The following is a 23,881-nucleotide window of genomic DNA, read 5'->3' as shown; positions in this document are numbered from 1 at the left end:
ATATAGTTGTAGGGCGCAATGAACACTACTCTAGTCCGAACGCCCGTGTGAATAAAACGGTCTTGATTTTGCGTTTGAAAACATATAGCGAGTCACATAGTCTGATAGAAATTGGAAGATTGTTCAACATAATGGCGGCCGAGGAAGAAAAAGTTCTCTCGCCGTAGGTCGATGTTCTGACTCTTGGAACTGACAAGAGCTTTTGCGACCGAGAACGTAGCGCTCTTCGGGGATTATAGCTCACGAAGATACGCTGGCGCACTTCCCTCCATGCATTTGAAGACGTACAGAAGAAGCTTGTATTCAGACAGACCTAAATTTCACGGGTACAACTGCAAATTGCGCGCGAGTTCATAATTGAAATAGCGGTGGCCAGCAAATGATTCAATTAATATTGGTACGTGCGCATGCAAACAAAACAGTTGCAATCATAAAAATACAGCATAGCAGTGAAATTGATCGAGTTTGTACGAAAACAAAACGCCTACGGCACCCGGTATTCCCAGCCGGTCACCCATGCAAGTACTAACCGGGCCCAACGTTGCTTAACTTCCGAGATCAGACGAGATCGGGTGTATTCAACGTGGTATGGTCGTAGGCGACAGTGGTGACAATCTGTGCCGTTTTATGTGACATTTTCCGTTTCTCTCAGGCGAAATGTCGCCACGCTGCCAACGAGACGCCAGAAAAGCAGAACGTCTGATTGCGCCGAGGCACTTTCGGACAAACTGGAGGGAAAAGTCTGCTAGCGGTGGAATATCATTGGCATCCTGCTTTTTTCTTGTGTCTGGTCGAAAAACACACGGTCGAGTATATGCTCTCGCTGTCGGAGTAGTTATTTTATTGCACTTTCCGTCAGGTAAAAACAGCACGAGATTGCGATATCATGAAAATGTGTTAGGCCTAGTAATAATAATAATAATAATAATATAATAATTTATAGAGCGCCGAATATAACAATATTACATTACTACACTAGGGCGCTGTACATAAAAGGCAATAAAATATAAAAGTAAACGTTATATATAAAAGACGAAGTGCATATAGTTGTAGGGCGCAATGAACACTACTCTAGTCCGAACGCCCGTGTGAATAAAACGGTCTTGATTTTGCGTTTGAAAACATATAGCGAGTCACATAGTCTGATAGAAATTGGAAGATTGTTCAACATAATGGCGGCCGAGGAAGAAAAAGTTCTCTCGCCGTAGGTCGATGTTCTGACTCTTGGAACTGACAAGAGCTTTTGCGACCGAGAACGTAGCGCTCTTCGGGGATTATAGCTCACGAAGATACGCTGGCGCACTTCCCTCCATGCATTTGAAGACGTACAGAAGAAGCTTGTATTCAGACAGACCTAAATTTCACGGGTACAACTGCAAATTGCGCGCGAGTTCATAATTGAAATAGCGGTGGCCAGCAAATGATTCAATTAATATTGGTACGTGCGCATGCAAACAAAACAGTTGCAATCATAAAAATACAGCATAGCAGTGAAATTGATCGAGTTTGTACGAAAACAAAACGCCTACGGCACCCGGTATTCCCAGCCGGTCACCCATGCAAGTACTAACCGGGCCCAACGTTGCTTAACTTCCGAGATCAGACGAGATCGGGTGTATTCAACGTGGTATGGTCGTAGGCGACAGTGGTGACAATCTGTGCCGTTTTATGTGACATTTTCCGTTTCTCTCAGGCGAAATGTCGCCACGCTGCCAACGAGACGCCAGAAAAGCAGAACGTCTGATTGCGCCGAGGCACTTTCGGACAAACTGGAGGGAAAAGTCTGCTAGCGGTGGAATATCATTGGCATCCTGCTTTTTTCTTGTGTCTGGTCGAAAAACACACGGTCGAGTATATGCTCTCGCTGTCGGAGTAGTTATTTCATTGCACTTTCCGTCAGGTAAAAACAGCACGAGATTGCGATATCATGAAAATGTGTTAGGCCTAGTAATAATAATAATAATAATAATAATATAATAATTTATAGAGCGCCGAATATAACAATATTACATTACTACACTAGGGCGCTGTACATAAAAGGCAATAAAATATAAAAGTAAACGTTATATATAAAAGACGAAGTGCATATAGTTGTAGGGCGCAATGAACACTACTCTAGTCCGAACGCCCGTGTGAATAAAACGGTCTTGATTTTGCGTTTGAAAACATATAGCGAGTCACATAGTCTGATAGAAATTGGAAGATTGTTCAACATAATGGCGGCCGAGGAAGAAAAAGTTCTCTCGCCGTAGGTCGATGTTCTGACTCTTGGAACTGACAAGAGCTTTTGCGACCGAGAACGTAGCGCTCTTCGGGGATTATAGCTCACGAAGATACGCTGGCGCACTTCCCTCCATGCATTTGAAGACGTACAGAAGAAGCTTGTATTCAGACAGACCTAAATTTCACGGGTACAACTGCAAATTGCGCGCGAGTTCATAATTGAAATAGCGGTGGCCAGCAAATGATTCAATTAATATTGGTACGTGCGCATGCAAACAAAACAGTTGCAATCATAAAAATACAGCATAGCAGTGAAATTGATCGAGTTTGTACGAAAACAAAACGCCTACGGCACCCGGTATTCCCAGCCGGTCACCCATGCAAGTACTAACCGGGCCCAACGTTGCTTAACTTCCGAGATCAGACGAGATCGGGTGTATTCAACGTGGTATGGTCGTAGGCGACAGTGGTGACAATCTGTGCCGTTTTATGTGACATTTTCCGTTTCTCTCAGGCGAAATGTCGCCACGCTGCCAACGAGACGCCAGATAAGCAGAACGTCTGATTGCGCCGAGGCACTTTCGGACAAACTGGAGGGAAAAGTCTGCTAGCGGTGGAATATCATTGGCATCCTGCTTTTTTCTTGTGTCTGGTCGAAAAACACACGGTCGAGTATATGCTCTCGCTGTCGGAGTAGTTATTTTATTGCACTTTCCGTCAGGTAAAAACAGCACGAGATTGCGATATCATGAAAATGTGTTAGGCCTAGTAATAATAATAATAATAATAATATAATAATTTATAGAGCGCCGAATATAACAATATTACATTACTACACTAGGGCGCTGTACATAAAAGGCAATAAAATATAAAAGTAAACGTTATATATAAAAGACGAAGTGCATATAGTTGTAGGGCGCAATGAACACTACTCTAGTCCGAACGCCCGTGTGAATAAAACGGTCTTGATTTTGCGTTTGAAAACATATAGCGAGTCACATAGTCTGATAGAAATTGGAAGATTGTTCAACATAATGGCGGCCGAGGAAGAAAAAGTTCTCTCGCCGTAGGTCGATGTTCTGACTCTTGGAACTGACAAGAGCTTTTGCGACCGAGAACGTAGCGCTCTTCGGGGATTATAGCTCACGAAGATACGCTGGCGCACTTCCCTCCATGCATTTGAAGACGTACAGAAGAAGCTTGTATTCAGACAGACCTAAATTTCACGGGTACAACTGCAAATTGCGCGCGAGTTCATAATTGAAATAGCGGTGGCCAGCAAATGATTCAATTAATATTGGTACGTGCGCATGCAAACAAAACAGTTGCAATCATAAAAATACAGCATAGCAGTGAAATTGATCGAGTTTGTACGAAAACAAAACGCCTACGGCACCCGGTATTCCCAGCCGGTCACCCATGCAAGTACTAACCGGGCCCAACGTTGCTTAACTTCCGAGATCAGACGAGATCGGGTGTATTCAACGTGGTATGGTCGTAGGCGACAGTGGTGACAATCTGTGCCGTTTTATGTGACATTTTCCGTTTCTCTCAGGCGAAATGTCGCCACGCTGCCAACGAGACGCCAGAAAAGCAGAACGTCTGATTGCGCCGAGGCACTTTCGGACAAACTGGAGGGAAAAGTCTGCTAGCGGTGGAATATCATTGGCATCCTGCTTTTTTCTTGTGTCTGGTCGAAAAACACACGGTCGAGTATATGCTCTCGCTGTCGGAGTAGTTATTTTATTGCACTTTCCGTCAGGTAAAAACAGCACGAGATTGCGATATCATGAAAATGTGTTAGGCCTAGTAATAATAATAATAATAATAATATAATAATTTATAGAGCGCCGAATATAACAATATTACATTACTACACTAGGGCGCTGTACATAAAAGGCAATAAAATATAAAAGTAAACGTTATATATAAAAGACGAAGTGCATATAGTTGTAGGGCGCAATGAACACTACTCTAGTCCGAACGCCCGTGTGAATAAAACGGTCTTGATTTTGCGTTTGAAAACATATAGCGAGTCACATAGTCTGATAGAAATTGGAAGATTGTTCAACATAATGGCGGCCGAGGAAGAAAAAGTTCTCTCGCCGTAGGTCGATGTTCTGACTCTTGGAACTGACAAGAGCTTTTGCGACCGAGAACGTAGCGCTCTTCGGGGATTATAGCTCACGAAGATACGCTGGCGCACTTCCCTCCATGCATTTGAAGACGTACAGAAGAAGCTTGTATTCAGACAGACCTAAATTTCACGGGTACAACTGCAAATTGCGCGCGAGTTCATAATTGAAATAGCGGTGGCCAGCAAATGATTCAATTAATATTGGTACGTGCGCATGCAAACAAAACAGTTGCAATCATAAAAATACAGCATAGCAGTGAAATTGATCGAGTTTGTACGAAAACAAAACGCCTACGGCACCCGGTATTCCCAGCCGGTCACCCATGCAAGTACTAACCGTTTTTGTGATGTTTATTCAAGTATGTACATAAAATTTCAAAAATTTCATAAAGAAAATCTTTCCCCATCATCGGGTCATCTCGTCTCAGCCGTTGCCGAAGTATGGTATGTATACGCGGTCGTAGTAGACGTCGTCGTAAGTTGGCGCTCGTAGTCGCTCGGCTCATCTCATGTCATCGTAGCAGTCGATTCGTGGTCTTAGAAGGAGCCGCCAGTGCTTGGCGCTCGTTTGCGTGTGATTTTCATATAAATTTGGTGGAGTGGTGGCGGGTGGGGTAGGAATAGGGTAGGGGTGGGGTGGGTAGGAATAGGGCATGGGGGGTGGGAGATCGGGTAGATTGGGGGGGGGGTACGTGTAGGTGTTGGTTTAGGGAAGGGGCAGAGTGGGATGGGAGGTTTGGTGGTTTGGATAGGTTGTAGGTGGATTGGTTGCGTTTTGTGGGTCGATAAATGCAATATGATTTATCGCGCGAGCGTTTAAATGGCTCGCTTAAATTATTCGGTATATTTTACTTCTTATATCGGAGATGCGTTGGTCCATATTTTGGGCATATTCATTTTGTATGTCAAGGGCGTTTTTCCATTCCCACACAAGGGTTTTCACGTTCATAAAAGCTTTTATTATAGTCGGAGCTTGCGGTCCGTCGTAGACGTTGCGTATGATCTCGTCGGGTGTAGCGTCAATAGTCGTTTGCAGGTCGTTCTCGAGATCCTGTATTACAAGAGAGAACAGTTTTTTGTAAGTTGCACATTCGGCGAAGGTGTGGCGCAGAGTATCATCGGCGTGTTGGCAGAATTTGCATTTGTTTTTCAAGTAGGCGTCTTTTCTTCGTACCCAGCCTGCGTTGGTTTTTCTGGAGCCTGTAAAGTAGCTCTCAGTGTTAATGCGATACGAAATCTCACGTTTCTTGTTGTCAATGTGATCTTTGATATTGGGCTGGTATAGCCATATCTCCTTCCAGTCCGCCATGCGGCTTCTTCCTTGTTGCGTCTTTGTTTTAACAAGGATCTGGTACATTTCTTTCTGGCTTAGTTCTTGTATATCCTGTGATTGTCTTTTAATTACGTCGAATATTTCCTTTTCCTTCTTCCATTCCTCCGTCAGTGTATTTCTGTGAGGGTAGAGGTTGTTGTATAAATTGCAATTTATATCTCTCACCTTCGTTGTCAGATTGTATATAGCTGCTGCATGCCAGATATCAATCGGGTTCTCGAGTCGACTAAGTTGTTGTAGTCTTTTTGCTCTCTTTGCTTGTGTTGCAGATTCGATATCTGGCATATCAATCCCTCCTTCTGGCTTAGGTCTGATCAGTTGCATTCTGCTTTTCTGCTCGAGTTTCTCAGGACTCCACAGTAGGCCGAAGACGAGGCGTTCGAGTTGCTTGAGCTTGTCGTCTGGAATTTGCTTGTTGGCATATGTATAAGTTATTTTGCTAATTATGTATGCCTTAATCGCCGTTATTTTACCAATCCAAGAAAGCCGTTTTGATTTAATATGCCTTACGCTTTTCTCGACTCCTTGCCAGAGTCTGTCGAAGTTCATTTGCAGCTCGCTTCCTCCGTGGTATAAGCCCAGTATCTTAATTACTGGCTTTAGCATATGTGCGTGCGCAGTTTTTTGCAGACTGATACGCGATTTTTCGTTCAGCGGTAGGATTTCCGTCTTGTCTGTGTTGATATCTTGACCTGTCACTCTATGCAAGCTTTGATATTCGTTAAGGACTGTGGTAATAGAGTCAGTTGTTCTTAGATACAGTGTGACGTCATCAGCAAATTGGTCTAATTTATGCTCTATCCCGCCGATTTGGATACCTTTGATGTTGTCGTTAGTGCATAGCTTGTGGGCTAGAGGGTCTGCGCTAATCGCGTATAGTGTCATACTCAAAGGACATCCTTGTCTAATACCCCTCGTACAATTTACATTGGCTGTTTGGAGGCCGTTAACCTCGATGGTCGCAATAGGATTATCATATATGGCTTTGATCACTTTAAGAGTTTCTTCCGTGACGGGCAGTTTATCAAGCACTTTCAGGAGCATTTGGTGGTCCACCTTATCAAAGGCTTTCCTTGCGTCTATAGTCATTATATAACCTTCTAAAGGTTTTTCTTGATGATAATTAACAATTGCACTCACATTGTTGTGTATCACGTCCATTTGTCTTCCAGGAATTCCCGCTTTCTGTGTCATGTTGATGTTGCTCGAAATTTCCTCAACCAGTCTGTTGTTGAGAATTTTCGCCATTATTTTGTAGTCCGTGTTTAACAGCGAAATGGGTCGCCAGTTCGCTAAATCCTTTTTGTCCTTTCCTTTGTGAATCAAAATAATTTTAGCACGTTTCCAGCTATGCGGTATGTTTCCGTATATTAGCGCGTTGTTTATGATTTCTGTTAATCTCGAACCAATGCTTTGCCACATTGCAAGGTAGAATTCCACTGTCAGGCCGTCGAAACCCGGTGACCTTTCCCTGTTCATTGCTTTCAGTATTTGTAATATTTCGCTAGATTGTATTACCGATGTTCGTTCATTGTCTTTCCCGTGCATGCAGTCGTTCTGGTACGATGATAGATATTCGGCTTGATCGTACGAATTAATGCCGTCGTGTCGGGTCCACAATTCTGTGTAGAATTGTTCAATCTGGTTAGCAATAATATTACGGTCAGTCGTTACCGTTCCATCTCTGAGCTGAAGTTCTTTAAGCTCAGTCTTACGCCGTCTGGTCTTCAATTCTTGCCAAAATTGTCTCGTCGTGTTAGGTTCACCTTCGCAACGGTCAATTTTGGTTAACATGCGCAATTTTCCCTTTACCCTCTGATACGTTATCTGAGGATCACAAGTTTTATATTTGTCTATCTCATATCTCTTGCTTACGTTGGCAATTCTATCTTTTAGTCTGTCCCACCATTGTTGAATGCCATGGCAGTGTTGGATATTATTCTCTTCAAAGCTGATGAGATTAGATATTATATCTCGGTACACGTCATCTCGCAAAAGGTCATTATTACACTTCCAATTTTTTCTTCCCCACAGAGTGCTTGGCTCAATTGCGAGTGTTATTGTCGGACTTATGTGGTCAGCCACAAGGTTATTTTCATGCCCTGCATTCTGGACATGGCTCATGAGTTCACAAGATGCGTAGAAACGATCTAGTCTCCTCGCGGTTTTTCCAGTGACGTAAGTGAATACTTCGGCAAGAGGATGTTTACTCCTAAACACGTCAATCAGTTCCGCGTCATTAGTTAGCTTTTCAAAGTGTCTCTCGGCGCTTCTGACATGGAGGCTCTGTTTAATTCGAGTGTCTTTTTTGTCAATAATTAGGTTGAAATCACCACCCATTATAACCGGGACTTCAATTTCATGGATTTCTGATTCTAGTTTGATTAGGAAATCGTCACGTAACTTTCTCGCATCTGCGGATTGTCCAGACGGGGCATAAATATTTATTATAGCTATTGGGCATTTGTCAATTTGAATGCAGAGGCATTGGGCACGGTTTTCAATCATGCTATAGTGGCGCAAAATTTTACCTTCGTGATGTTCTTTAATCATTATCGCAGTGCCAGAGTATTGTCTCACTTCGTTCTTTGTGTTGAAGTAGATAATAAATCCGATTTCCGCTGCCCAGTTACGTATATCCACATTATCGATCTTATGCGTTTCCTGAATCAATAGTATATCCAAATTCGATGTCTGTATATATTGTTCCAAATCCTGTAGTCTGTTTGATAATCCATTTACGTTAATCGATGCTATTTTCAATAGGTTCGCCATTGATTCTGTTTTGGGGGTCCTGCTGGATTATGGCTGTCTTTCTTTTAGTGTTGTCTTTTTTAATGCAATTTATATTCGGTTTTATTATCCTCACTTGGTTGCTTGTGTTGTTCCTGGTCGTTACTCTGTTTCCGTTTTGTTGTTTCGACGCTTTATCACAGCTGGCGCTCGATTTTGGTCCTTTGTTGGCATTAGACGACTTTTTACTGAGTAGCTTTTGGGCCGTCTGTGTTTCATTTGATTTGCCTGATTCGCGTTTTTTCTCGCTGACCTGAGGCTGTACGGAGTGTTCCTCTGTTGTGTCTTCATTCTCGTATGCAGCGTCCGGTGATGTGTAAGATTTCGTCATCACTGGGCTATTCGGCGCTGTTTGATTTTTGTTCGTGTCCTCATTCTGACTCATATTCAGGTCAGCTGGTTTCTCTGTTGTTATTCTCGTCGATCCGTTCGTTTCGTCGGTTATTCTCTCACCAGCATTGGGTTCGCTTGAGTTTTTTCTTACAGGTTTATCTACGATTTGATCATTGACTCCCTCAGCCTTTTCGATTCCAGCCTCGTGTTCGTTTTGTCTTTTGCCACGTTTTGCTTTACAAGTTTCTGCGCCATGGCCTATCCTGCCGCACTTGGTGCATTCCAATTTTTCGGCTGGGCAATCTCTGATCATGTGACCCGTTCCGTTGCAGTTGTAGCAACGCTTTTGATATGCATCTGCAGCAGTCTTGATCCAACATCTCACACCATCAATTATCATACTATCTGGCATATCTTCTTCACTGAAATCTTCCATCCAGATGTTAGTGAAGCCATTGTACCAGTTAGTATTCTTGTAAAGTACTCTTGTCTGATTGACAACCTTTCCGAATCCATATTTGTTCAGTTGTTCAACTGCTGTGTCTCTTTTTGTTTCACATGCTATGCCTTTGACAATAAGATGTGTTGCTGGACGCTTTGGGAGCTCTATGGTTATCTCTTTAAACCTTGCTTGCGTAGGGTTTTGGCTTAGCTGCTGTAGCAATTCATCTTTTAGCTTCTTTCCACTTTTGTCTTCTTTCATTGTGATAACGAATGTTCCGGCTTTCAGTTTGTATATTCCTTCAATGTGTTCATGGTACTTTGCAGTGATGGTGTTGCTTTCCAGCTCTTTTGCTACAATATGAAGGTCAAGGTTGTCTTCTCCCCTTACGAAGTAAGACCTATTTCTCGTATTCTTGTAGATCGGTATTTCTTTCTTGGTTTTCTTGTATGTTGTTGTATTCTTTGATTTCGACGTTACTGTTGCAAATGATGGCTGTGTATCATTTCCTTCTGCTTCACTAGCGTTGCAGGTCGTCATGGCCGTCGCCATTATCAATCTTTTACCTTTCTCAGGTGTTATGACTTATATCCAGTATATTTCGTTTATCCAATATATTCGGTATATCCAATATTTCGTTAATTCCAGTAATACCTCGCCTCTAAGCTAGCAATCTTCCGCAGCGTCGAAAACACGTCCGTCTCGCTCGCCTCTCTCGTACTAACCGGGCCCAACGTTGCTTAACTTCCGAGATCAGACGAGATCGGGTGTATTCAACGTGGTATGGTCGTAGGCGACAGTGGTGACAATCTGTGCCGTTTTATGTGACATTTTCCGTTTCTCTCAGGCGAAATGTCGCCACGCTGCCAACGAGACGCCAGAAAAGCAGAACGTCTGATTGCGCCGAGGCACTTTCGGACAAACTGGAGGGAAAAGTCTGCTAGCGGTGGAATATCATTGGCATCCTGCTTTTTTCTTGTGTCTGGTCGAAAAACACACGGTCGAGTATATGCTCTCGCTGTCGGAGTAGTTATTTTATTGCACTTTCCGTCAGGTAAAAACAGCACGAGATTGCGATATCATGAAAATGTGTTAGGCCTAGTAATAATAATAATAATAATAATATAATAATTTATAGAGCGCCGAATATAACAATATTACATTACTACACTAGGGCGCTGTACATAAAAGGCAATAAAATATAAAAGTAAACGTTATATATAAAAGACGAAGTGCATATAGTTGTAGGGCGCAATGAACACTACTCTAGTCCGAACGCCCGTGTGAATAAAACGGTCTTGATTTTGCGTTTGAAAACATATAGCGAGTCACATAGTCTGATAGAAATTGGAAGATTGTTCAACATAATGGCGGCCGAGGAAGAAAAAGTTCTCTCGCCGTAGGTCGATGTTCTGACTCTTGGAACTGACAAGAGCTTTTGCGACCGAGAACGTAGCGCTCTTCGGGGATTATAGCTCACGAAGATACGCTGGCGCACTTCCCTCCATGCATTTGAAGACGTACAGAAGAAGCTTGTATTCAGACAGACCTAAATTTCACGGGTACAACTGCAAATTGCGCGCGAGTTCATAATTGAAATAGCGGTGGCCAGCAAATGATTCAATTAATATTGGTACGTGCGCATGCAAACAAAACAGTTGCAATCATAAAAATACAGCATAGCAGTGAAATTGATCGAGTTTGTACGAAAACAAAACGCCTACGGCACCCGGTATTCCCAGCCGGTCACCCATGCAAGTACTAACCGGGCCCAACGTTGCTTAACTTCCGAGATCAGACGAGATCGGGTGTATTCAACGTGGTATGGTCGTAAGCGACAGTGGTGACAATCTGTGCCGTTTTATGTGACATTTTCCGTTTCTCTCAGGCGAAATGTCGCCACGCTGCCAACGAGACGCCAGAAAAGCAGAACGTCTGATTGCGCCGAGGCACTTTCGGACAAACTGGAGGGAAAAGTCTGCTAGCGGTGGAATATCATTGGCATCCTGCTTTTTTCTTGTGTCTGGTCGAAAAACACACGGTCGAGTATATGCTCTCGCTGTCGGAGTAGTTATTTTATTGCACTTTCCGTCAGGTAAAAACAGCACGAGATTGCGATATCATGAAAATGTGTTAGGCCTAGTAATAATAATAATAATAATAATATAATAATTTATAGAGCGCCGAATATAACAATATTACATTACTACACTAGGGCGCTGTACATAAAAGGCAATAAAATATAAAAGTAAACGTTATATATAAAAGACGAAGTGCATATAGTTGTAGGGCGCAATGAACACTACTCTAGTCCGAACGCCCGTGTGAATAAAACGGTCTTGATTTTGCGTTTGAAAACATATAGCGAGTCACATAGTCTGATAGAAATTGGAAGATTGTTCAACATAATGGCGGCCGAGGAAGAAAAAGTTCTCTCGCCGTAGGTCGATGTTCTGACTCTTGGAACTGACAAGAGCTTTTGCGACCGAGAACGTAGCGCTCTTCGGGGATTATAGCTCACGAAGATACGCTGGCGCACTTCCCTCCATGCATTTGAAGACGTACAGAAGAAGCTTGTATTCAGACAGACCTAAATTTCACGGGTACAACTGCAAATTGCGCGCGAGTTCATAATTGAAATAGCGGTGGCCAGCAAATGATTCAATTAATATTGTTACGTGCGCATGCAAACAAAACAGTTGCAATCATAAAAATACAGCATAGCAGTGAAATTGATCGAGTTTGTACGAAAACAAAACGCCTACGGCACCCGGTATTCCCAGCCGGTCACCCATGCAAGTACTAACCGGGCCCAACGTTGCTTAACTTCCGAGATCAGACGAGATCGGGTGTATTCAACGTGGTATGGTCGTAGGCGACAGTGGTGACAATCTGTGCCGTTTTATGTGACATTTTCCGTTTCTCTCAGGCGAAATGTCGCCACGCTGCCAACGAGACGCCAGAAAAGCAGAACGTCTGATTGCGCCGAGGCACTTTCGGACAAACTGGAGGGAAAAGTCTGCTAGCGGTGGAATATCATTGCCATCCTGCTTTTTTCTTGTGTCTGGTCGAAAAACACACGGTCGAGTATATGCTCTCGCTGTCGGAGTAGTTATTTTATTGCACTTTCCGTCAGGTAAAAACAGCACGAGATTGCGATATCATGAAAATGTGTTAGGCCTAGTAATAATAATAATAATAATAATATAATAATTTATAGAGCGCCGAATATAACAATATTACATTACTACACTAGGGCGCTGTACATAAAAGGCAATAAAATATAAAAGTAAACGTTATATATAAAAGACGAAGTGCATATAGTTGTAGGGCGCAATGAACACTACTCTAGTCCGAACGCCCGTGTGAATAAAACGGTCTTGATTTTGCGTTTGAAAACATATAGCGAGTCACATAGTCTGATAGAAATTGGAAGATTGTTCAACATAATGGCGGCCGAGGAAGAAAAAGTTCTCTCGCCGTAGGTCGATGTTCTGACTCTTGGAACTGACAAGAGCTTTTGCGACCGAGAACGTAGCGCTCTTCGGGGATTATAGCTCACGAAGATACGCTGGCGCACTTCCCTCCATGCATTTGAAGACGTACAGAAGAAGCTTGTATTCAGACAGACCTAAATTTCACGGGTACAACTGCAAATTGCGCGCGAGTTCATAATTGAAATAGCGGTGGCCAGCAAATGATTCAATTAATATTGGTACGTGCGCATGCAAACAAAACAGTTGCAATCATAAAAATACAGCATAGCAGTGAAATTGATCGAGTTTGTACGAAAACAAAACGCCTACGGCACCCGGTATTCCCAGCCGGTCACCCATGCAAGTACTAACCGGGCCCAACGTTGCTTAACTTCCGAGATCAGACGAGATCGGGTGTATTCAACGTGGTATGGTCGTAGGCGACAGTGGTGACAATCTGTGCCGTTTTATGTGACATTTTCCGTTTCTCTCAGGCGAAATGTCGCCACGCTGCCAACGAGACGCCAGAAAAGCAGAACGTCTGATTGCGCCGAGGCACTTTCGGACAAACTGGAGGGAAAAGTCTGCTAGCGGTGGAATATCATTGGCATCCTGCTTTTTTCTTGTGTCTGGTCGAAAAACACACGGTCGAGTATATGCTCTCGCTGTCGGAGTAGTTATTTTATTGCACTTTCCGTCAGGTAAAAACAGCACGAGATTGCGATATCATGAAAATGTGTTAGGCCTAGTAATAATAATAATAATAATAATATAATAATTTATAGAGCGCCGAATATAACAATATTACATTACTACACTAGGGCGCTGTACATAAAAGGCAATAAAATATAAAAGTAAACGTTATATATAAAAGACGAAGTGCATATAGTTGTAGGGCGCAATGAACACTACTCTAGTCCGAACGCCCGTGTGAATAAAACGGTCTTGATTTTGCGTTTGAAAACATATAGCGAGTCACATAGTCTGATAGAAATTGGAAGATTGTTCAACATAATGGCGGCCGAGGAAGAAAAAGTTCTCTCGCCGTAGGTCGATGTTCTGACTCTTGGAACTGACAAGAGCTTTTGCGACCGAGAACGTAGCGCTCTTCGGGGATTATAGCTCACGAAGATACGCTGGCGCACTTCCCTCCATGCATTTGAAGACGTACAGAAGAAGCTTGTATTCAGACAGACCTAAATTTCACGGGTACAACTGCAAATTGCGCGCGAGTTCATAATTGAAATAGCGGTGGCCAGCAAATGATTCAATTAATATTGGTACGTGCGCATGCAAACAAAACAGTTGCAATCATAAAAATACAGCATAGCAGTGAAATTGATCGAGTTTGTACGAAAACAAAACGCCTACGGCACCCGGTATTCCCAGCCGGTCACCCATGCAAGTACTAACCGGGCCCAACGTTGCTTAACTTCCGAGATCAGACGAGATCGGGTGTATTCAACGTGGTATGGTCGTAGGCGACAGTGGTGACAATCTGTGCCGTTTTATGTGACATTTTCCGTTTCTCTCAGGCGAAATGTCGCCACGCTGCCAACGAGACGCCAGAAAAGCAGAACGTCTGATTGCGCCGAGGCACTTTCGGACAAACTGGAGGGAAAAGTCTGCTAGCGGTGGAATATCATTGGCATCCTGCTTTTTTCTTGTGTCTGGTCGAAAAACACACGGTCGAGTATATGCTCTCGCTGTCGGAGTAGTTATTTTATTGCACTTTCCGTCAGGTAAAAACAGCACGAGATTGCGATATCATGAAAATGTGTTAGGCCTAGTAATAATAATAATAATAATAATATAATAATTTATAGAGCGCCGAATATAACAATATTACATTACTACACTAGGGCGCTGTACATAAAAGGCAATAAAATATAAAAGTAAACGTTATATATAAAAGACGAAGTGCATATAGTTGTAGGGCGCAATGAACACTACTCTAGTCCGAACGCCCGTGTGAATAAAACGGTCTTGATTTTGCGTTTGAAAACATATAGCGAGTCACATAGTCTGATAGAAATTGGAAGATTGTTCAACATAATGGCGGCCGAGGAAGAAAAAGTTCTCTCGCCGTAGGTCGATGTTCTGACTCTTGGAACTGACAAGAGCTTTTGCGACCGAGAACGTAGCGCTCTTCGGGGATTATAGCTCACGAAGATACGCTGGCGCACTTCCCTCCATGCATTTGAAGACGTACAGAAGAAGCTTGTATTCAGACAGACCTAAATTTCACGGGTACAACTGCAAATTGCGCGCGAGTTCATAATTGAAATAGCGGTGGCCAGCAAATGATTCAATTAATATTGGTACGTGCGCATGCAAACAAAACAGTTGCAATCATAAAAATACAGCATAGCAGTGAAATTGATCGAGTTTGTACGAAAACAAAACGCCTACGGCACCCGGTATTCCCAGCCGGTCACCCATGCAAGTACTAACCGGGCCCAACGTTGCTTAACTTCCGAGATCAGACGAGATCGGGTGTATTCAACGTGGTATGGTCGTAGGCGACAGTGGTGACAATCTGTGCCGTTTTATGTGACATTTTCCGTTTCTCTCAGGCGAAATGTCGCCACGCTGCCAACGAGACGCCAGAAAAGCAGAACGTCTGATTGCGCCGAGGCACTTTCGGACAAACTGGAGGGAAAAGTCTGCTAGCGGTGGAATATCATTGGCATCCTGCTTTTTTCTTGTGTCTGGTCGAAAAACACACGGTCGAGTATATGCTCTCGCTGTCGGAGTAGTTATTTTATTGCACTTTCCGTCAGGTAAAAACAGCACGAGATTGCGATATCATGAAAATGTGTTAGGCCTAGTAATAATAATAATAATAATAATATAATAATTTATAGAGCGCCGAATATAACAATATTACATTACTACACTAGGGCGCTGTACATAAAAGGCAATAAAATATAAAAGTAAACGTTATATATAAAAGACGAAGTGCATATAGTTGTAGGGCGCAATGAACACTACTCTAGTCCGAACGCCCGTGTGAATAAAACGGTCTTGATTTTGCGTTTGAAAACATATAGCGAGTCACATAGTCTGATAGAAATTGGAAGATTGTTCAACATAATGGCGGCCGAGGAAGAAAAAGTTCTCTCGCCGTAGGTCGATGTTCTGACTCTTGGAACTGACAAGAGCTTTTGCGACCGAGAACGTAGCGCTCTTCGGGGATTATAGCTCACGAAGATACGCTGGCGCACTTCCCTCCATGCATTTGAAGACGTACAGAAGAAGCTTGTATTCAGACAGACCTAAATTTCACGGGTACAACTGCAAATTGCGCGCGAGTTCATAATTGAAATAGCGGTGGCCAGCAAATGATTCAATTAATATTGGTACGTGCGCATGCAAACAAAACAGTTGCAATCATAAAAATACAGCATAGCAGTGAAATTGATCGAGTTTGTACGAAAACAAAACGCCTATACGGCACCCGGTATTCCCAGCCGGTCACCCATGCAAGTACTAACCGGGCCCAACGTTGCTTAACTTCCGAGATCAGACGAGATCGGGTGTATTCAACGTGGTATGGTCGTAGGCGACAGTGGTGACAATCTGTGGCGTTTTATGTGACATTTTCCGTTTCTCTCAGGCGAAATGTCGCCACGCTGCCAACGAGACGCCAGAAAAGCAGAACGTCTGATTGCGCCGAGGCACTTTCGGACAAACTGGAGGGAAAAGTCTGCTAGCGGTGGAATATCATTGGCATCCTGCTTTTTTCTTGTGTCTGGTCGAAAAACACACGGTCGAGTATATGCTCTCGCTGTCGGAGTAGTTATTTTATTGCACTTTCCGTCAGGTAAAAACAGCACGAGATTGCGATATCATGAAAATGTGTTAGGCCTAGTAATAATAATAATAATAATAATATAATAATTTATAGAGCGCCGAATATAACAATATTACATTACTACACTAGGGCGCTGTACATAAAAGGCAATAAAATATAAAAGTAAACGTTATATATAAAAGACGAAGTGCATATAGTTGTAGGGCGCAATGAACACTACTCTAGTCCGAACGCCCGTGTGAATAAAACGGTCTTGATTTTGCGTTTGAAAACATATAGCGAGTCACATAGTCTGATAGAAATTGGAAGATTGTTCAACATAATGGCGGCCGAGGAAGAAAAAGTTCTCTCGCCGTAGGTCGATGTTCTGACTCTTGGAACTGACAAGAGCTTTTGCGACCGAGAACGTAGCGCTCTTCGGGGATTATAGCTCACGAAGATACGCTGGCGCACTTCCCTCCATGCATTTGAAGACGTACAGAAGAAGCTTGTATTCAGACAGACCTAAATTTCACGGGTACAACTGCAAATTGCGCGCGAGTTCATAATTGAAATAGCGGTGGCCAGCAAATGATTCAATTAATATTGGTACGTGCGCATGCAAACAAAACAGTTGCAATCATAAAAATACAGCATAGCAGTGAAATTGATCGAGTTTGTACGAAAACAAAACGCCTACGGCACCCGGTATTCCCAGCCGGTCACCCATGCAAGTACTAACCGGGCCCAACGTTGCTTAACTTCCGAGATCAGACGAGATCGGGTGTATTCAACGTGGTATGGTCGTAGGCGACAGTGGTGACAATCTGTGCCGTTTTATGTGACATTTTCCGTTTCTCTCAGGCGAAATGTCGCCACGCTGCCAACGAGACGCCAGAAAAGCAGAACGTCTGATTGCGCCGAGGCACTTTCGGACAAACTGGAGGGAAAAGTCTGCTAGCGGTGGAATATCATTGGCATCCTGCTTTTTTCTTGTGTCTGGTCGAAAAACACACGGTCGAGTATATGCTCTCGCTGTCGGAGTAGTTATTTTATTGCACTTTCCGTCAGGTAAAAACAGCACGAGATTGCGATATCATGAAAATGTGTTAGGCCTAGTAATAATAATAATAATAATAATATAATAATTTATAGAGCGCCGAATATAACAATATTACATTACTACACTAGGGCGCTGTACATAAAAGGCAATAAAATATAAAAGTAAACGTTATATATAAAAGACGAAGTGCATATAGTTGTAGGGCGCAATGAACACTACTCTAGTCCGAACGCCCGTGTGAATAAAACGGTCTTGATTTTGCGTTTGAAAACATATAGCGAGTCACATAGTCTGATAGAAATTGGAAGATTGTTCAACATAATGGCGGCCGAGGAAGAAAAAGTTCTCTCGCCGTAGGTCGATGTTCTGACTCTTGGAACTGACAAGAGCTTTTGCGACCGAGAACGTAGCGCTCTTCGGGGATTATAGCTCACGAAGATACGCTGGCGCACTTCCCTCCATGCATTTGAAGACGTACAGAAGAAGCTTGTATTCAGACAGACCTAAATTTCACGGGTACAACTGCAAATTGCGCGCGAGTTCATAATTGAAATAGCGGTGGCCAGCAAATGATTCAATTAATATTGGTACGTGCGCATGCAAACAAAACAGTTGCAATCATAAAAATACAGCATAGCAGTGAAATTGATCGAGTTTGTACGAAAACAAAACGCCTACGGCACCCGGTATTCCCAGCCGGTCACCCATGCAAGTACTAACCGGGCCCAACGTTGCTTAACTTCCGAGATCAGACGAGATCGGGTGTATTCAACGTGGTATGGTCGTAGGCGACAGTGGTGACAATCTGTGCCGTTTTATGTGACATTTTCCGTTTCTCTCAGGCGAAATGTCGCCACGCTGCCAACGAGACGCCAGAAAAGCAGAACGTCTGATTGCGCCGAGGCACTTTCGGACAAACTGGAGGGAAAAGTCTGCTAGCGGTGGAATATCATTGGCATCCTGCTTTTTTCTTGTGTCTGGTCGAAAAACACACGGTCGAGTATATGCTCTCGCTGTCGGAGTAGTTATTTTATTGCACTTTCCGTCAGGTAAAAACAGCACGAGATTGCGATATCATGAAAATGTGTTAGGCCTAGTAATAATAATAATAATAATAATATAATAATTTATAGAGCGCCGAATATAACAATATTACATTACTACACTAGGGCGCTGTACATAAAAGGCAATAAAATATAAAAGTAAACGTTATATATAAAAGACGAAGTGCATATAGTTGTAGGGCGCAATGAACACTACTCTAGTCCGAACGCCCGTGTGAATAAAACGGTCTTGATTTTGCGTTTGAAAACATATAGCGAGTCACATAGTCTGATAGAAATTGGAAGATTGTTCAACATAATGGCGGCCGAGGAAGAAAAAGTTCTCTCGCCGTAGGTCGATGTTCTGACTCTTGGAACTGACAAGAGCTTTTGCGACCGAGAACGTAGCGCTCTTCGGGGATTATAGCTCACGAAGATACGCTGGCGCACTTCCCTCCATGCATTTGAAGACGTACAGAAGAAGCTTGTATTCAGACAGACCTAAATTTCACGGGTACAACTGCAAATTGCGCGCGAGTTCATAATTGAAATAGCGGTGGCCAGCAAATGATTCAATTAATATTGGTACGTGCGCATGCAAACAAAACAGTTGCAATCATAAAAATACAGCATAGCAGTGAAATTGATCGAGTTTGTACGAAAACAAAACGCCTACGGCACCCGGTATTCCCAGCCGGTCACCCATGCAAGTACTAACCGGGCCCAACGTTGCTTAACTTCCGAGATCAGACGAGATCGGGTGTATTCAACGTGGTATGGTCGTAGGCGACAGTGGTGACAATCTGTGCCGTTTTATGTGACATTTTCCGTTTCTCTCAGGCGAAATGTCGCCACGCTGCCAACGAGACGCCAGAAAAGCAGAACGTCTGATTGCGCCGAGGCACTTTCGGACAAACTGGAGGGAAAAGTCTGCTAGCGGTGGAATATCATTGGCATCCTGCTTTTTTCTTGTGTCTGGTCGAAAAACACACGGTCGAGTATATGCTCTCGCTGTCGGAGTAGTTATTTTATTGCACTTTCCGTCAGGTAAAAACAGCACGAGATTGCGATATCATGAAAATGTGTTAGGCCTAGTAATAATAATAATAATAATAATATAATAATTTATAGAGCGCCGAATATAACAATATTACATTACTACACTAGGGCGCTGTACATAAAAGGCAATAAAATATAAAAGTAAACGTTATATATAAAAGACGAAGTGCATATAGTTGTAGGGCGCAATGAACACTACTCTAGTCCGAACGCCCGTGTGAATAAAACGGTCTTGATTTTGCGTTTGAAAACATATAGCGAGTCACATAGTCTGATAGAAATTGGAAGATTGTTCAACATAATGGCGGCCGAGGAAGAAAAAGTTCTCTCGCCGTAGGTCGATGTTCTGACTCTTGGAACTGACAAGAGCTTTTGCGACCGAGAACGTAGCGCTCTTCGGGGATTATAGCTCACGAAGATACGCTGGCGCACTTCCCTCCATGCATTTGAAGACGTACAGAAGAAGCTTGTATTCAGACAGACCTAAATTTCACGGGTACAACTGCAAATTGCGCGCGAGTTCATAATTGAAATAGCGGTGGCCAGCAAATGATTCAATTAATATTGGTACGTGCGCATGCAAACAAAACAGTTGCAATCATAAAAATACAGCATAGCAGTGAAATTGATCGAGTTTGTACGAAAACAAAACGCCTACGGCACCCGGTATTCCCAGCCGGTCACCCATGCAAGTACTAACCGGGCCCAACGTTGCTTAACTTCCGAGATCAGACGAGATCGGGTGTATTCAACGTGGTATGGTCGTAAGCGACAGTGGTGACAATCTGTGCCGTTTTATGTGACATTTTCCGTTTCTCTCAGGCGAAATGTCGCCACGCTGCCAACGAGACGCCAGAAAAGCAGAACGTCTGATTGCGCCGAGGCACTTTCGGACAAACTGGAGGGAAAAGTCTGCTAGCGGTGGAATATCATTGGCATCCTGCTTTTTTCTTGTGTCTGGTCGAAAAACACACGGTCGAGTATATGCTCTCGCTGTCGGAGTAGTTATTTTATTGCACTTTCCGTCAGGTAAAAACAGCACGAGATTGCGATATCATGAAAATGTGTTAGGCCTAGTAATAATAATAATAATAATAATATAATAATTTATAGAGCGCCGAATATAACAATATTACATTACTACACTAGGGCGCTGTACATAAAAGGCAATAAAATATAAAAGTAAACGTTATATATAAAAGACGAAGTGCATATAGTTGTAGGGCGCAATGAACACTACTCTAGTCCGAACGCCCGTGTGAATAAAACGGTCTTGATTTTGCGTTTGAAAACATATAGCGAGTCACATAGTCTGATAGAAATTGGAAGATTGTTCAACATAATGGCGGCCGAGGAAGAAAAAGTTCTCTCGCCGTAGGTCGATGTTCTGACTCTTGGAACTGACAAGAGCTTTTGCGACCGAGAACGTAGCGCTCTTCGGGGATTATAGCTCACGAAGATACGCTGGCGCACTTCCCTCCATGCATTTGAAGACGTACAGAAGAAGCTTGTATTCAGACAGACCTAAATTTCACGGGTACAACTGCAAATTGCGCGCGAGTTCATAATTGAAATAGCGGTGGCCAGCAAATGATTCAATTAATATTGGTACGTGCGCATGCAAACAAAACAGTTGCAATCATAAAAATACAGCATAGCAGTGAAATTGATCGAGTTTGTACGAAAACAAAACGCCTACGGCACCCGGTATTCCCAGCCGGTCACCCATGCAAGTACTAACCGGGCCCAACGTTGCTTAACTTCCGAGATCAGACGAGATCGGGTGTATTCAACGTGGTATGGTCGTAGGCGACAGTGGTGACAATCTGTGCCGTTTTATGTGACATTTTCCGTTTCTCTCAGGCGAAATGTCGCCACGCTGCCAACGAGACGCCAGAAAAGCAGAACGTCTGATTGCGCCGAGGCACTTTCGGACAAACTGGAGGGAAAAGTCTGCTAGCGGTGGAATATCATTGGCATCCTGCTTTTTTCTTGTGTCTGGTCGAAAAACACACGGTCGAGTATATGCTCTCGCTGTCGGAGTAGTTATTTTATTGCACTTTCCGTCAGGTAAAAACAGCACGAGATTGCGATATCATGAAAATGTGTTAGGCCTAGTAATAATAATAATAATAATAATATAATAATTTATAGAGCGCCGAATATAACAATATTACATTACTACACTAGGGCGCTGTACATAAAAGGCAATAAAATATAAAAGTAAACGTTATATATAAAAGACGAAGTGCATATAGTTGTAGGGCGCAATGAACACTACTCTAGTCCGAACGCCCGTGTGAATAAAACGGTCTTGATTTTGCGTTTGAAAACATATAGCGAGTCACATAGTCTGATAGAAATTGGAAGATTGTTCAACATAATGGCGGCCGAGGAAGAAAAAGTTCTCTCGCCGTAGGTCGATGTTCTGACTCTTGGAACTGACAAGAGCTTTTGCGACCGAGAACGTAGCGCTCTTCGGGGATTATAGCTCACGAAGATACGCTGGCGCACTTCCCTCCATGCATTTGAAGACGTACAGAAGAAGCTTGTATTCAGACAGACCTAAATTTCACGGGTACAACTGCAAATTGCGCGCGAGTTCATAATTGAAATAGCGGTGGCCAGCAAATGATTCAATTAATATTGGTACGTGCGCATGCAAACAAAACAGTTGCAATCATAAAAATACAGCATAGCAGTGAAATTGATCGAGTTTGTACGAAAACAAAACGCCTACGGCACCCGGTATTCCCAGCCGGTCACCCATGCAAGTACTAACCGGGCCCAACGTTGCTTAACTTCCGAGATCAGACGAGATCGGGTGTATTCAACGTGGTATGGTCGTAGGCGACAGTGGTGACAATCTGTGCCGTTTTATGTGACATTTTCCGTTTCTCTCAGGCGAAATGTCGCCACGCTGCCAACGAGACGCCAGAAAAGCAGAACGTCTGATTGCGCTGAGGCCCTTTCGGACAAACTGGAGGGAAAAGTCTGCTAGCGGTGGAATATCATTGGCATCCTGCTTTTTTCTTGTGTCTGGTCGAAAAACACACGGTCGAGTATATGCTCTCGCTGTCGGAGTAGTTATTTTATTGCACTTTCCGTCAGGTAAAAACAGCACGAGATTGCGATATCATGAAAATGTGTTAGGCCTAGTAATAATAATAATAATAATAATATAATAATTTATAGAGCGCCGAATACAACAATATTACATTACTACACTAGGGCGCTGTACATAAAAGGCAATAAAATATAAAAGTAAACGTTATATATAAAAGACGAAGTGCATATAGTTGTAGGGCGCAATGAACACTACTCTAGTCCGAACGCCCGTGTGAATAAAACGGTCTTGATTTTGCGTTTGAAAACATATAGCGAGTCACATAGTCTGATAGAAATTGGAAGATTGTTCAACATAATGGCGGCCGAGGAAGAAAAAGTTCTCTCGCCGTAGGTCGATGTTCTGACTCTTGGAACTGACAAGAGCTTTTGCGACCGAGAACGTAGCGCTCTTCGGGGATTATAGCTCACGAAGATACGCTGGCGCACTTCCCTCCATGCATTTGAAGACGTACAGAAGAAGCTTGTATTCAGACAGACCTAAATTTCACGGGTACAACTGCAAATTGCGCGCGAGTTCATAATTGAAATAGCGGTGGCCAGCAAATGATTCAATTAATATTGGTACGTGCGCATGCAAACAAAACAGTTGCAATCATAAAAATACAGCATAGCAGTGAAATTGATCGAGTTTGTACGAAAACAAAACGCCTACGGCACCCGGTATTCCCAGCCGGTCACCCATGCAAGTACTAACCGGGCCCAACGTTGCTTAACTTCCGAGATCAGACGAGATCGGGTGTATTCAACGTGGTATGGTCGTAGGCGACAGTGGTGACAATCTGTGCCGTTTTATGTGACATTTTCCGTTTCTCTCAGGCGAAATGTCGCCACGCTGCCAACGAGACGCCAGAAAAGCAGAACGTCTGATTGCGCCGAGGCACTTTCGGACAAACTGGAGGGAAAAGTCTGCTAGCGGTGGAATATCATTGGCATCCTGCTTTTTTCTTGTGTCTGGTCGAAAAACACACGGTCGAGTATATGCTCTCGCTGTCGGAGTAGTTATTTTATTGCACTTTCCGTCAGGTAAAAACAGCACGAGATTGCGATATCATGA

At 43.2% G+C, this 23,881-nt stretch overlaps 17 non-coding genes across 17 annotated transcripts; all 17 read right to left on the bottom strand.

Moving 5' to 3' along the window:
* Positions 1-481: 481 nt before the first annotated feature.
* On the bottom strand, positions 482-600 carry LOC145447462 (5S ribosomal RNA). Its single transcript, XR_013917606.1, has one exon. It is a non-coding gene; the product is annotated as a 5S ribosomal RNA (ribosomal RNA).
* Positions 601-1,522: 922 nt separating this feature from the next.
* LOC145447461 (5S ribosomal RNA) lies at positions 1,523-1,641 on the bottom strand. The gene has a single exon (XR_013917605.1). It is a non-coding gene; the product is annotated as a 5S ribosomal RNA (ribosomal RNA).
* Positions 1,642-2,566: 925 nt separating this feature from the next.
* On the bottom strand, positions 2,567-2,685 carry LOC145447460 (5S ribosomal RNA). Its single transcript, XR_013917604.1, has one exon. It is a non-coding gene; the product is annotated as a 5S ribosomal RNA (ribosomal RNA).
* A 922-nt stretch (positions 2,686-3,607) lies between these two features.
* LOC145447459 (5S ribosomal RNA) lies at positions 3,608-3,726 on the bottom strand. Its single transcript, XR_013917603.1, has one exon. It is a non-coding gene; the product is annotated as a 5S ribosomal RNA (ribosomal RNA).
* A 7,252-nt stretch (positions 3,727-10,978) lies between these two features.
* Positions 10,979-11,097, bottom strand: LOC145447449 (5S ribosomal RNA). The gene has a single exon (XR_013917591.1). It is a non-coding gene; the product is annotated as a 5S ribosomal RNA (ribosomal RNA).
* A 922-nt stretch (positions 11,098-12,019) lies between these two features.
* On the bottom strand, positions 12,020-12,138 carry LOC145447458 (5S ribosomal RNA). Its single transcript, XR_013917601.1, has one exon. It is a non-coding gene; the product is annotated as a 5S ribosomal RNA (ribosomal RNA).
* Positions 12,139-13,060: 922 nt separating this feature from the next.
* On the bottom strand, positions 13,061-13,179 carry LOC145447453 (5S ribosomal RNA). The gene has a single exon (XR_013917595.1). It is a non-coding gene; the product is annotated as a 5S ribosomal RNA (ribosomal RNA).
* Positions 13,180-14,101: 922 nt separating this feature from the next.
* On the bottom strand, positions 14,102-14,220 carry LOC145447442 (5S ribosomal RNA). The gene has a single exon (XR_013917585.1). It is a non-coding gene; the product is annotated as a 5S ribosomal RNA (ribosomal RNA).
* A 922-nt stretch (positions 14,221-15,142) lies between these two features.
* On the bottom strand, positions 15,143-15,261 carry LOC145447430 (5S ribosomal RNA). The gene has a single exon (XR_013917574.1). It is a non-coding gene; the product is annotated as a 5S ribosomal RNA (ribosomal RNA).
* Positions 15,262-16,185: 924 nt separating this feature from the next.
* LOC145447452 (5S ribosomal RNA) lies at positions 16,186-16,304 on the bottom strand. The gene has a single exon (XR_013917594.1). It is a non-coding gene; the product is annotated as a 5S ribosomal RNA (ribosomal RNA).
* A 922-nt stretch (positions 16,305-17,226) lies between these two features.
* LOC145447419 (5S ribosomal RNA) lies at positions 17,227-17,345 on the bottom strand. Its single transcript, XR_013917563.1, has one exon. It is a non-coding gene; the product is annotated as a 5S ribosomal RNA (ribosomal RNA).
* A 922-nt stretch (positions 17,346-18,267) lies between these two features.
* LOC145447499 (5S ribosomal RNA) lies at positions 18,268-18,386 on the bottom strand. The gene has a single exon (XR_013917641.1). It is a non-coding gene; the product is annotated as a 5S ribosomal RNA (ribosomal RNA).
* Positions 18,387-19,308: 922 nt separating this feature from the next.
* On the bottom strand, positions 19,309-19,427 carry LOC145447487 (5S ribosomal RNA). The gene has a single exon (XR_013917630.1). It is a non-coding gene; the product is annotated as a 5S ribosomal RNA (ribosomal RNA).
* A 922-nt stretch (positions 19,428-20,349) lies between these two features.
* On the bottom strand, positions 20,350-20,468 carry LOC145447447 (5S ribosomal RNA). Its single transcript, XR_013917590.1, has one exon. It is a non-coding gene; the product is annotated as a 5S ribosomal RNA (ribosomal RNA).
* Positions 20,469-21,390: 922 nt separating this feature from the next.
* LOC145447476 (5S ribosomal RNA) lies at positions 21,391-21,509 on the bottom strand. The gene has a single exon (XR_013917619.1). It is a non-coding gene; the product is annotated as a 5S ribosomal RNA (ribosomal RNA).
* Positions 21,510-22,431: 922 nt separating this feature from the next.
* LOC145447464 (5S ribosomal RNA) lies at positions 22,432-22,550 on the bottom strand. Its single transcript, XR_013917608.1, has one exon. It is a non-coding gene; the product is annotated as a 5S ribosomal RNA (ribosomal RNA).
* Positions 22,551-23,472: 922 nt separating this feature from the next.
* Positions 23,473-23,591, bottom strand: LOC145447412 (5S ribosomal RNA). The gene has a single exon (XR_013917557.1). It is a non-coding gene; the product is annotated as a 5S ribosomal RNA (ribosomal RNA).
* Between the last annotated feature and the right edge of the window lie 290 nt (positions 23,592-23,881).

This window comes from Botryllus schlosseri, chromosome 9 (genome assembly GCF_051294905.1).
Source record: "Botryllus schlosseri isolate E-star chromosome 9, Bs_hap1, whole genome shotgun sequence".
NCBI lineage: Eukaryota > Metazoa > Chordata > Ascidiacea > Stolidobranchia > Styelidae > Botryllus > Botryllus schlosseri.
The sequence above is the reverse complement of the archived record's forward strand: the minus strand, read 5'-3'. Positions and strand labels throughout refer to the sequence as shown.